The sequence below is a fragment of the Ambystoma mexicanum genome, chromosome 7q (genome assembly GCF_040938575.1).
Source record: "Ambystoma mexicanum isolate Mex_15411 chromosome 7q, UKY_AmexF1_1, whole genome shotgun sequence".
Classification (NCBI taxonomy): Eukaryota; Metazoa; Chordata; class Amphibia; order Caudata; family Ambystomatidae; genus Ambystoma; species Ambystoma mexicanum.
The window spans coordinates 117398814-117411936 of NC_090941.1; positions in this window are offsets into that span (position 1 = coordinate 117398814).

Consider the following 13123-nt stretch of genomic DNA (forward strand, 5'->3'; position numbering starts at 1 on the left):
CCAGAGAGTCCTTCAGAATCTGATAAAAACAGGAGCAAAATCATGCACAACCCTTAAAACCTACCGTAGGAAATTAAATCTAGAAGCTCTCGTAGACAGTGCAATCCTTCTCAAAAGGAAGTTATTTATTTTAGTTTTAAACAGGATGAAACCACTAACAAAACTAAGTACTAAACTACAAAAAAAATTCTCAATAAACGCAATGTCAACAAAAATAACTTCTTAAATATCTGTGGAGGTGATTGGAGTCACACCACAAGCACAGAACCATATTTTAATGAAGAAGCATACAAACAAAACCAAACACAATTGCCATCCATAGCTGTGGACGAGGTTATGAAAAAATTAATAATACCATCATGGAACAAGAAACACTGCTTACAAAAATATCCCCAGAAAACTCACAATTATCTCTCCTTTCGACTGAAGCAGAACCTCCAGTATACAAATGGCCGTGCATGTCCATGTGTAACATTCCCAACAAATCTTTAAAATCTTTACGCCAGTTCCTCAATCAGTATGTGAAAGGTAAAGACAAAATCAAAATGAAAGTGCTGCAAAATATTGATACCTGTCCAGTGCGCAAATACACAGGACTACAAGGACATTCATTAACCTGCATTTCAGGACCTATTTGCAAAAGCACCCTCCATTATATCAAAATGATATCAACACATTATTCAACTGTAAGAAATCTAGTCTATAAACTATACTATGCTAAAAGTCCTGCTTCAGAAGTAGCCAATTTAAATAACACTCTTCCACATGGTACACCCAAAGACCTACAAGAAGAAACCGACCGTATCCAGAGAAAATATTTTTGAAGTGAAAGCCACTTACAAAACGCAATAGCTTTAGAACAGACTAGCAACAATTCTACACATGGCAACCTTCTACTACACACATACAAAAAAGAAATGCTAAAATTTAAAAGTACATCCTCTGAAGTACCAAACCATGTGTGTGTGTGTATTGCCGCAGAATTTTTACAAAAGTAACCCAAAAACTATACACGTAACATACAAAATAAAAGACAATGAAGATTCCAAATAGTTTGGATTAGCTCTCTACCTTGTAGTGGAAAATACGAAATACAAAATAAATGACCCTTAATACTTTGCAGTTACTGCACTACAAAACTTGACAACAACCAAACTCCTTCACGTGTTATCACAAATAACTTCGAATTGTTCCCACTACCAAAACACCTGCAACAACTCAATTTAAATGAGAGCATCATAATTCAAACAGTACACCCATTTCAAGCAATGATACACCTTCAACCAAAAACAGCAAAATTACCTCCCTCTGAATTGGTAAAAGGCATTTGTGGCAAAGTAGTTTACTTACCATTAGATCTGACAGAAAATGTGCACACTCTAGGAGTGCAACGTCCAATAGAGCAATCTTTAATTGTCTTAGTAAATGGTGTACCAACAAAAGACAAAAAAAATTGGCAACAACTCGTGGACTTCATAATATTAGACAAGCCTTGCAATATCTAAAAGACAATAATGAGTACTACAAAGAAATAAATATTGAAGAAAACTTAAGGGGAACAACTGAAATAATTCAAGAGTCACCAGAAACTGGTCAATTTGAACTTCTGGATCCTGCTGCAGTATCCAATATTTTAGACAATTATACAATTCATCCATTGCACTCTAAAGACAGCATAGACGATGCACTAGAAATGCACCAAATGCAACAAACCAAAGGATCACCAATGAGCATGTGGGAAAAAAGAGTTATAGGTCATAGTACTGAATCAAAAGGATCGAATGACAAAAGGGTCGAGTCAATTCGACCGAAAAAAAGGATCGACATTTTTGGGGGGGGGGTTTGGGGTGGGTCCCCCCTCAAGCCCCTGTTTTTGCTGTAAAAACACCCCTTTAAAGCTAAACTGAAGCAAAAAAAAAAGACATTTTACATTTTTTTTCGATCCTTTGGTTTTCGGTCGAATGCACTCTCACCTTTTGCATTTGATCCTTTTGTTTTCGAAACTTTAACAGGACACGGGAAAAAAGTATAGAAGCACGTGCTTTTCCTCCACTATTTCCTACTGGCAAAAGAGGAAGGTACGATGATAGACCCACTCAGATAACAGCATCAGAATAACGCTCATTGCAAATGTATTCTGAAGATCCCAGATTTAGACAAAATGTGGAATACATATTCGACCTACTCTATGAAAGTGAAGTAGCAACTCTATGTTACGGAGTTGCACACATATTGAAATCGGGAACCCATTTTCAAAATATGTCAGCTACGCAATTAATACAAAAAGTGCAAGAAAAATATGAGGTTTTACAATCAAGCATTACAAATCTGTTTGCAAACATGTGTGGTACAAAAGAATACTGGTTCCAACGTCACAGAGATGTACGTTGCATGATCAGAAACCTTGGACCACCCACTTGGGTGTGCAGAATATGCATGGGAGATTTACATGATTTCCTACGCATATCAAACAAAAACAAAACATAGATATACTAACACCTGGAGAACTTTGCTCTCTAGATCCTGTTAATGTTTCAAGATATTTCCACCATCGTTTCATTGCTATGCTGTACTTTATTTGTAATAAAACTGTTCCTCCCCTCTGAGAAGTGCAACATTTCTTTTGGAGAAAAGAATACCAAGCCAGAGGAGCACCACATATCCACATGCTTTCATGGATTAAATATGCTCCTAAATTTGGTCAGGACAGTGATGCCACTGTTTTGCAGTTCATCCAAAAATATGTCACTTGTGAAATCCCTTCACAAACGAGACATAGTGACCTTCATACACAAATTGTACAATTTCAAAGAAATATTGTTGTCGCAAATACAAAAACAAAGGGAAATACTACACCAAATGCCGCTTTGGTTTCCCTAGACCAGTTACAGAAACAGGTGAAGTGAACAACTTCATGTCTTCAGTTAGACATAGTGTTAAAGGTAAATCACCTAAGAACACGTATTACATAAAAAGAAAAGAAAAATCAAAATATATCAATGATTACAATGCAATCATTGCCCTCTTATGGAATGCAAACATAGATGTGCACAGTGCTTTAAGTGGGCCGGGGCCTGCCGGGGCCCCCCCGGTCCCACCACGCCATGGCAGGACGCATTATCCCGCCACGGCCGCAGCCGCGACGGGAGATGCGCCCGCCAGTGTAACGTTAGGCAAGTGGACAGAAGTGCCAGCCAGCCACAGCGTCGCTGAGGCTGGCTGGCACTTCTATCAGTCACTGTAACTTCCCTGATGACCCCCCATCTGAGGGGTCATCAGGGAAGTTACAGTTCCTTTGTTTGCCCTCGCCAGGTCACTGACCTTCTGTGAACCTGCGGGCTCTGTGATCTAATATGCAGATTAGATCACGGAGCCCGCGGGTTCCCAGAGGGTGAAAGACGCCTCGGGCTCTGTGATCTCTGCTCAGAGCAACGATCACTGAGCCCGAGGTGCCCGTCTCCTTTGGCAAATCTTTATAAAAGATGCCTTGAAATGTGTATGTTTCAAGCCATCTTTTATAAACGTAGAAATATTTCTATGTTTATAACAGACGGCTTGAAGCGTACACAGTTCAAGGCATCTTTTATAAAGCTTTGTCGACGGACAAAACCACCTTGGGTTTTGTCCGTCCTCAACGCTTTATAAAAGATGGCTTGTACGTTTCAAGCCATCTTTTATGAACATAGAAATATGTTACAAATGTCTATGTTTATAAAAGGTGGCTTGAAAAGTACACAAACCATAGTAAGGTAAGCACACAAGTGTGCGTAACTTACTATGGTTTGTACACTTTCAAGCCACCTTTTATAAACATAGAAATATGTAACATTGCTATGTTTATAAAAGAAGGCTTGAAAAATACACAAACCATAGTAGTACGCATACAAATATGTAAATGCTCACATACATTTATATATTTGTTTGCGCACCCTACTATGATTTGTGCACTTTTAGGCCACGCCCACAGTGGATGCCACGCCCCCAAACGAGGGCCCCCCCTCAATTTCTTACCCCACTTAAAGCACTGGATGTGCAGTACATTGCAGACAATTTCACTGCAGTTGCACGATATGTTACAGCCTACTTAACAAACGCAGAAAAAACAGAGCTTCAAGACCTCTGGAATGACCTATCATCAGACAAAACACTATCTCAGAAATTGTACAGCTTAGGCATAAAAATGCTCTCTCATAGAGAATGTGGCACATACGAAGCTGCAGATCATTTAACCGCTACTGCTTTGTGTGGAAAATCTGAAAATATAGTATGGCTAAGTCTTGGTCCTGCTAAATCTAGAAAAAGAGTTCAAAAATCATATGACAACATAGAAACAATAGCAAAAAATGATCCCAACAGCCAAGACATTTTGAAAAACAATTTACTAGACACATACTACCCGAACAGGAGTACCACTTTGGAAAACACGTGTCTATACCACATACCCCAAAACTTTGCATACAAAAATAATATAAAACCCGATGAAAACAAAGGTAGATATAGAGTGACAGATTGTGAAGGCAGCTTAGTGAAACTTACCAAACAAAGCTTAATTAATCATATCAAATTGTCATTAAAACTCCCCAAGAGAAAGAACTATATTACATGTCCCTGCTACAACATTTTAAACCATGGAGAAAAGAAGAAGAAATACTGGATAACTATGACTGCTATGAAGACGCTTTCAAAGCAAATTAAAGCACTATCACCGATGTTAACTTTATGCAGTACAAAACAATGTTGCAAAATGAACAGCAACACGAAGAAGAACTCTAGGCCCAACTAGATAAGACACTTCCGACAGTAGTAAACCTTCTGTAACAGAACCACTGGGAAAGCCACCAATAGCAAATGAGGCAGAATTAGCTATGACAGAAATAGAAAACACCATGTGTCACTATGAAGAAGATACAGAAGACTTAACTGTACTACAATCAAAACTTAACAAAGACCAGACCACCATTTTTGAAGAAGTAACAAAAGAAATTGCACATGGTGTACAACATGAAAATAAAGAATGTACCTGCCAAAATTACAAACCTATACTGCTATACGTCAGTGGTGAAGCTGGTTCAGGCAAAACATTCTTAATCAAAATCATCAGCAAGTTCCTTTAACAATTGACAAACAACAAACTGTCAGCTGTTGTAACTGCCCCCACAGGTTTAGCTGCCTACAACATAGGCGGTGTCACATTATACCGATTACTACTCCTTCCAGTAGAACACCAAAACAATTTAGACTATTACAAACTTTCTACAGAAGCTGCAATGGAACTATGCAGAGTATTAAAACAAATGAAAATGCTACTAATAGATGAAGTGAGCATGGTCTCCAACCTAATGTTGGCTTTGATTCACCTTAGATTGCAAGAAGTACTTAAAACAAACTACGAAGAACTCTTTGGAGGAAAACACATTATTGTTCTTCTTCAATTGACACCAGTGAAAGGTGAACCTATTTTTAAAACCTTAGGACACAAACTCTGCCATAAAACTGTTGGCAGCATAGGAAATGTCAACCTTTAGCAACATTTCCAATACAAAGAATTAACAGAAAACATGCGCCAATCTGCAGACCTCACCTACGCCAACATTTTAAAAAGTATTAGAGTTGGTGTACTATCTCAAGAAGCACAAACAATATTAAAAATCTGGCACATCCATGCACTTTATGGCGATAACTCATGTGCTACTGATGTTATGGAACAATTAGCACACAAAAATGTCAATTGTATGGCCTTGATGCCAACTCTTGCAAGCTGTTACAAATTCAATGAAACAATGGTAAAAAAAGAAATGCAACCAATAATTGAAATTTGCTCCACAGACAAACTGGACGTACATGGTATGACACTACCAATGTGTCAACAAGCCACAACAAGACTATATACCTTAGAAAATTCTATCTCCAACACAGCTTGGTTGGAGAAAATATTAAAATGATCCTTAAACTGTAGAGTAATGCTTAAACGTAACCTTGACGTGGAGCAAGGACTAGTTAATGAAGCACTGGGTACAGTTGTTGGCTTTCAAACATACCCACGTGACAACAACATTCAGTTTGTCATTATTCTCTTCGATAAACTTTCAGAAGTAAAAAGGATAGGGCGCTCAACAGATCGATTCCTTCTCTTCAAAGACATGTATGTACGCAGAGAACAATCTTCTCTAACTCTTGCATATGCAGTCACCATTCATAAATCCCAAGGTATTACCCTAGACAAAGCATTGATAGATATTGGTAACACAGTCTTTAAAGAAGGCATGACCTACGTAGCACTATCACGCTTACGTACAGTTGACGGTCTATTTCTAATCAAGTTTGATGCAAGTAAAGTCAATGCTGATATTCCTTGCATTCCAGAATACAATAGACTACGTTCACTATACACCCCCACCTAAAAGCATATCCTGTGCCATAAAAAGGAAAACGTTGTAAAAGAAAACTAATTCTAACTGAAATGCAACAGAATCTGACTGCAAATCCTCCAAAGAGAGTAAAAGAAGCTAATACTTCATCAATTACCATAACCAAAGAATAACCTACTAGTCAAAGTAACTCAGGTACTTCTTCAAAGAAGCAACACACACTCCGAAAAAATGACTTGAACACAGAACCATCTGGTCCATTCAAATTTTCAAATGTAACTGGTGTAAATTGTTACACAAATGTAGCAATGAAAATTCTATTTCAAATGCCACAAATTGTTGACAACATTTACTTACACAGTACAAACCAATTGTGTTTGCAAATGTTAGTCCTTCATAGAAACGCAACAAACAATCCTGACAACACGTATAGTTTTCACGGAATAAGACAAGAATTGGACTACTGTGCTGGAATGGTGGAATTCACTATAAACTCACAAGAAGTTCCACAAGAATGTCTATTGTTCTTACTACAAGTCTGGAAAACAAAAACATACCTATAAATGAAATCTTCCAGATTTCATACATGTGGAAACATACATGCACTCTCTGCAACCACGTGACACAAGAATAAATCCCTAATGAGTGCTTCATGTATGTATCCATATCTAATTGTGAATCCATTCCATTTCAGCAACTTGTACAAAATGCAAACCATGGCAGATTATGTACTACCTGCAATTCAGATAATCGCTCCACCTTACTAATACAAACACATAGTAACTACGTAATACTAATGCTTCTATGTTACAATGCAGATGGTATCAAGCACAACTGCAAGCTGACTGGAGTCACACATGGTCAAGTATCACTTGGTAAGAACACCTTCACAATAATAGGTATAATCTACCACGCAGGAACCACAACCAATGCAGGTCACTACACTGCATATATTAAAAAGAAATGTGGATGGTTGGAATGTAATGATAGTACCATTACTCTAAAGCAGAGATTAGCAGCAAATCTTACAAACGCTTATTTAATCTTCTTAAAACCAAAATTTAATAACTTATCTGTACTTGAACATTAACAAACGTTATAATAAAAAACTCTAAACAGTAAGAATACGCCAACAGGTATCTAACTGGCCCAAGATTCTATAACAACCAAACAGATAAATGAATATCACTAAATTGTAACAAAAAATAGACAGTTAGAATATGCCAACAGGTATCTAACTGCTTCAGTAATCTGCAACAAAAATGTGGATGGTTCAAATGTAATGATAGTACCATTACTCTAAAGCAGAGATTAGCTGTAAATCTTACAAACGCTTATTTAATCTTTTTAAAACCAACATTTAATAACTAATCTGTACTTCAACATTAACAAAAATTCAAATAAAAAACTATAAACAGGTATCTAACTGGCCCAAGATTCTATAACAACCAAACAGATACATGAATATCACTAAAGTGTAACAAAAAATAGACAGTTAGAATACGCCAACAGGTATCTAACTGCTTCAGAAATCTGCAACAATCCAACAGATAGAACATTAACCAGAAACAACAAGTGAACACTGAAAGGAAACAAACAAATAGACTGTAGCATAACAAAAAAGTTTTTTTTAATCCAACAAGGATTGTTATTCCCTACAGACCCAAAGATTTGAAAAGCAAACACAGAAACTGAGCAAAATGCACAGTACAGTGGTTTGTGAACCAAATATGAGGGTCCAAAAAAAAGCTGAAATGTCTATTATGTCTATTATGCAATGTAATAAGTCTTTATAGAATACATACACTAACATGCTCTTTTCTTTTATCACAGATATTGTAAAAGAATATTTCCTCCAGGTACCAATCTCATGTAAAAAATATATTGAATCTCAGCAAATTAAACAGTAAGTTTAATTTCAAACATTTGATAGATATTCAAATCTATAGGTGTGATCTATGGCTATGATATGGTGCAGTGGTTGTGGTCAAATATCACATTAATAATTATTTACCAAAAATATTAAGGCTGGTGTGACATTTATTTACATTAATCATGCATGAATATGATGTGGTATGGGGTTGGATTTGATATGTTAAGCCCCGACCAAAGAGGTATCGCACTAATTTAATAATTGTTTGAGGTGAAGAATACCATGTCTTTTGCAGTGATTGTTATCCTTTTTTGTTATCTATTGTTTCAAGTGCCCAGCTGCTTCCCAAAAGGGCACCCCAACTCCTTTAGTGTTTAGGTTCTTTTGACAACCCGGGTTGTTTGAGTTGGGATAGGGGAACCCAGCAACAGAATACATAAATCTTTTTTCAATAACTCTGTTAGCTGTGATATGGGTATATGTATACAAAAAACATTTTGAAACATATACTTTCTCATTGACAAGTTTTGTTTTCTATGTGGTGTTCCTTTTTCGAATACCACAAGCCGCATGCTATCTCCCACCGCCAGACGACTATCGACGGGAGACTTTTGACACTATGACAGAGAGTGCAACTCTAAGTTACAGACACACCAGGTGTCTCAACAACCCCGCCGCCAGACCGTCGGAGCCACGGGGGCCAGCACGCGGGCACAGTCTCACGACCTTGGAGACTGCTCCACAACCCCACTATATGAGAATAGAAAGAAATTCTTTCTTTTCCCATCTTCAACCAAGTAGGGGCTCTAGCACTCTTGTGCTATATACAAAACTTGTCAATGAATATTGTTCAGCAGACTTGGTTCCACTAGTGTACTCCAAGCCTGCCATTTTGTCACACAGTTTTAACCTGTTTTTTGAGAACTTTATTCAAATTACCTTCAATTTGTTTTTTCCTTTTTGTGTTCCGTTTTTTCAATAGGGTACCATGAATCCGCCCTGATGAAGGTGGCAGTTCAAGACCACCGAAACGCGCATAACATTAAGGGGAATCTGCTTCTAGATTGTGGACATATTAAATATTCTCCCTCGTCTGGGATTTAACAGTTTGTCTAGAAGCCAAGTCTCTTTCCTTCTTCCTCACAGTATATTCCCCCAAATATGCGTTGGCAGACCCAATGGGGATTTTTCTCATGGAGCCCAGGGAGTCAACCTTTCTAAATTCCATGGACTCCAGCGTGTGAGTACAACACCACAAACCAACACAGTTGTAGGAATCTCAAAACTGATGGACTTGTTTAATTATTCGCAAACCTGTATTTAACATTATATTTGTGAAAACTAAGCGAACCTGAAATTTGGAATACAGAGTTAATGTGTATACACACTGGATTTGAAGTATACACTGAGAAGTCTCTGGTGTATGAACCTAATACCCAGAGTTTCTATTGTTAATTTTGTGTTTTCATAAGTTTTCATTTCTCCATTCAAAAAATGTTTTTGTTGTAAGGTAACCTTGTTTAGACTTCATTTTTTCAAACCAAGCCCTCCACTTTAATTATCAAAAAATAATTATTTAAAAAAAAATGTTTTACCCTCCTTTCCTTCTAAATTGACTTAATTCAGAATAGTCTGCTTGTGGATATTTCTTCACTCCATTCCATCTTCCCTCCAGCACTGGGTTTCTGTTCACTTGCTTTACTATCTTTTCCAAATCACCTGCTTTACTACCTTTTCTAAATCAGCCTTCACCACTACTTTCAAGCAATGGAATTGTATAACACAAGTTTTTATTATCCCTTTTTACTATATCTTGTGTTTAATGTATGAAAAAGAAAATCATTTGTGTAAATATGTTCTTTTCTATGCAACCTTAAGTGTGCAAATATCACATTAATAATCATTTACCAAAAATGTTAAGGCTGGTGTGACATTTATTTACATTAATCATGCATGAATATGATGTGGTATGGGGTTGGATTTGATACGTTAAGCCCTGACCAAAGAGATATCGCACTAATTTAATAATTGTTTGAGGTGAAGAATACCATGTCTTTTGCAGCGATTGTTATCCTTTTGTGTTATCTGTGGTTGTGGTCAGGGCCTAGAATCTTGGGTGTATAGCCTACAGCCTACGGCCTGCAGCCATGCACCCAAGACTATAAGCCCTGGCTACAACCACCGCAGCATATCACAACCACAACCATTGCACCATGTCACACCCATGCTACTTTATAACTTCAGTACTTATAACTTTGGTCTTGGGTGCATGGCCTTCGGCCATGCACCCAAGACTCTACGTCCTGCCCACAACCATCACACTATATGAAACCCATGGTGGCATATAACTTCAATGCTTATAACTTTGGTCTTCAGTGCATGGCTGAAGGCCATTCACCCAAGACTCTAGGTCCTGGCCACTACCAACGCTGCATATCAAACCCATTTTGGCTTATAACTTCAGTACTTATAACTTTGGTCTTGGGTGCATGGCCTTTGGCCATGCACCCAAGACTCTAGCCCTGCCCACAACCACCTGATAGATATTCGATTCTATGGGTGTATCTATGGGTGTGATATGCTGCGGTGGTTGTGGCCAGGGCCTAGAGTCTTGGGTATATGGCCTACAGCCTACGGCCTGCGGCCATGCACCCTAGACTCTAGGCCCTGGCCACAACCACTGCAGCATATCACACCCATGGTGGCTTATAACTCATTATCACACCCATAGAATTAAACATTTTAAGTGTGGCATATATTCAATTTGCACCCAAGACTCTAGCCCCTGCCCACAACCACCTAATAGATATTTGATTCTATGGGTGTGATCTATAGTTGTGATATGCTGTGGTGGTTGTGGCCAGGGCCTACAGACTTCGGCATGCGGCCATGCACCCAAGACTATAGGCCCTGGCCACAACCACCACAGCATATCACAACCATGGTGACTTATAACTCAGTATGACACCCATAGATTGAAAAACTTTAACTGCGGCATATGCTCAATTTTAAAATCCACTGACACCATGCGCGGCCTTAGAACAGTTTCAACGTGCCTGCGCACAGCACGGACGGGAATACTATCCTTAAAACACCCCATATTTTCAGTAATTACGAACATCCCGGACAGCACGGGCATGGCTAATACATCAGTACACCTGCCACCTAAACAAATACAGTATTTCACCCATCTCTTCCTCCCTAAACCTCCCCAAGCACTGTTGCACACCAAAACACTCCCCAAAACGGCATTTCGCCTCTGTTCGCCGCCGCGCTGTCGGCGGATCCAAGATGGCGGACACATCGGAACAATCTGACGCACATCACGCCTCTCTCCAGCCAATTGACGGACACGTAGCATGTTCGCGGACATGACATGAGCCCATTAGCCAATCAGTGTCCTGCCCGCGGAGCGAACAGGGAAGTGTCTCCGCAGAGCGGACATAGATATCACTAATTTTTTTAGACCTTCTTTTTGATCGTTTTGAAGAAAACTACTGGACGGATTTTCACCAAATTTACATAAGCACGCTTTCAGGACCAAACCGCTGCTCCTGCCGCAAATTTGGTGAAAATCCGTCCAGCGGTTTCCTCTGTAGCCGTGCGCAAAGTTTTTCCCCCATTCAGTCTCTGGGAAAAAAAGAAGTTTTGGGTCCCCCCTATAACTTTGCCCCCCCTGGACCAAACCTCACCAAAGTTTGCAAAAAATGAATTCAGAGTGGGCCATATACTTTGTTTGCAAAGTTTGGTGAGGATTCGTCCAGGGGGAAGAGGAGTTATAAGCCGCACAAAAAGTGTTCTTCCTATGGAAACAGCAAGTTAACCATAACTACACGGCCACTAGTGTGGCCGTGTAATATGGCAGCAACCAGCTACATAGTCAGAGATTAGGCGAGAGAGAATGTACCTAGACAGAGGTCATGGAGAGATTCCTCTGCGTATAGAAGGTTAGCAAAGCGATCCTAGAATATGGTGTGAAAGTAATTATCAATCCTGTCATTTACAGATGATGTTGCTAGCCACTCCAGAGGTCGAAGTGAGCGGGAACTAAACTGAACAGAGATCGACTACTTTTATTTTTTTACTAGTAATAGTTTCTTTACTTTTAACAATCATTTCAACAGTTCTGGAACAGTGCTGTTCTACAGTTGAAGCATACTTCTCGATTTAATTGAACCTTTAAGATCATTGCTTAATTTGGGCTTGTTTTGAGCTGCTAAGTATTAAAGCCAGGTGCAAGACTTTCTTCATTACAAGCTTAACCTACTTGGGTACAGAATAGAACCCGGAACACAAAACCAAAGAAAAACAATCCTGGAAGATCCTCTTTTTTCATCCCTCCTACTTGGGTGTCTGCCCACACGCCCCTGAATCCCGTAACAAAAGTGTGTGGAAATGACCCTCACAGAAAACTATTTTAGGTTTCTGGACACGTTTTATAAACAAATCCACGGCACCGCGATGGGCGCAACAGTAACTCCTATTGTGGCCAACATGTATGTGGGAATGCTGGAGGAAACTAAGATTTATGGAGAACTAAACCCAAAAAAGATGAACGTAAGACTCTGGAAAAGGTAAATCGATGATGTCCTGATTGTACGAAGTCTCCAATTCACAGTCGAGTGTAATGACTGCACAGTTAACTTTCTGTACCTAACTGTCTATGAGGATAAACTTAATAAAATATGAGCAGTTAAACCCTACCACAAAAAACAGACAAGAATACACTGCTCAATTTTGAAAGTTTTCACCCCAAACATACAAGAGAAAATGTGCCCTTTGGTCAATTCCTCCAGTTAAGGAGAAATAGCTCAGTCAAAGCGGACTATACAAAGGAGGCTAAAGCACTCAAAAACAAATTGAGAAAAAAAGGATATCCTGA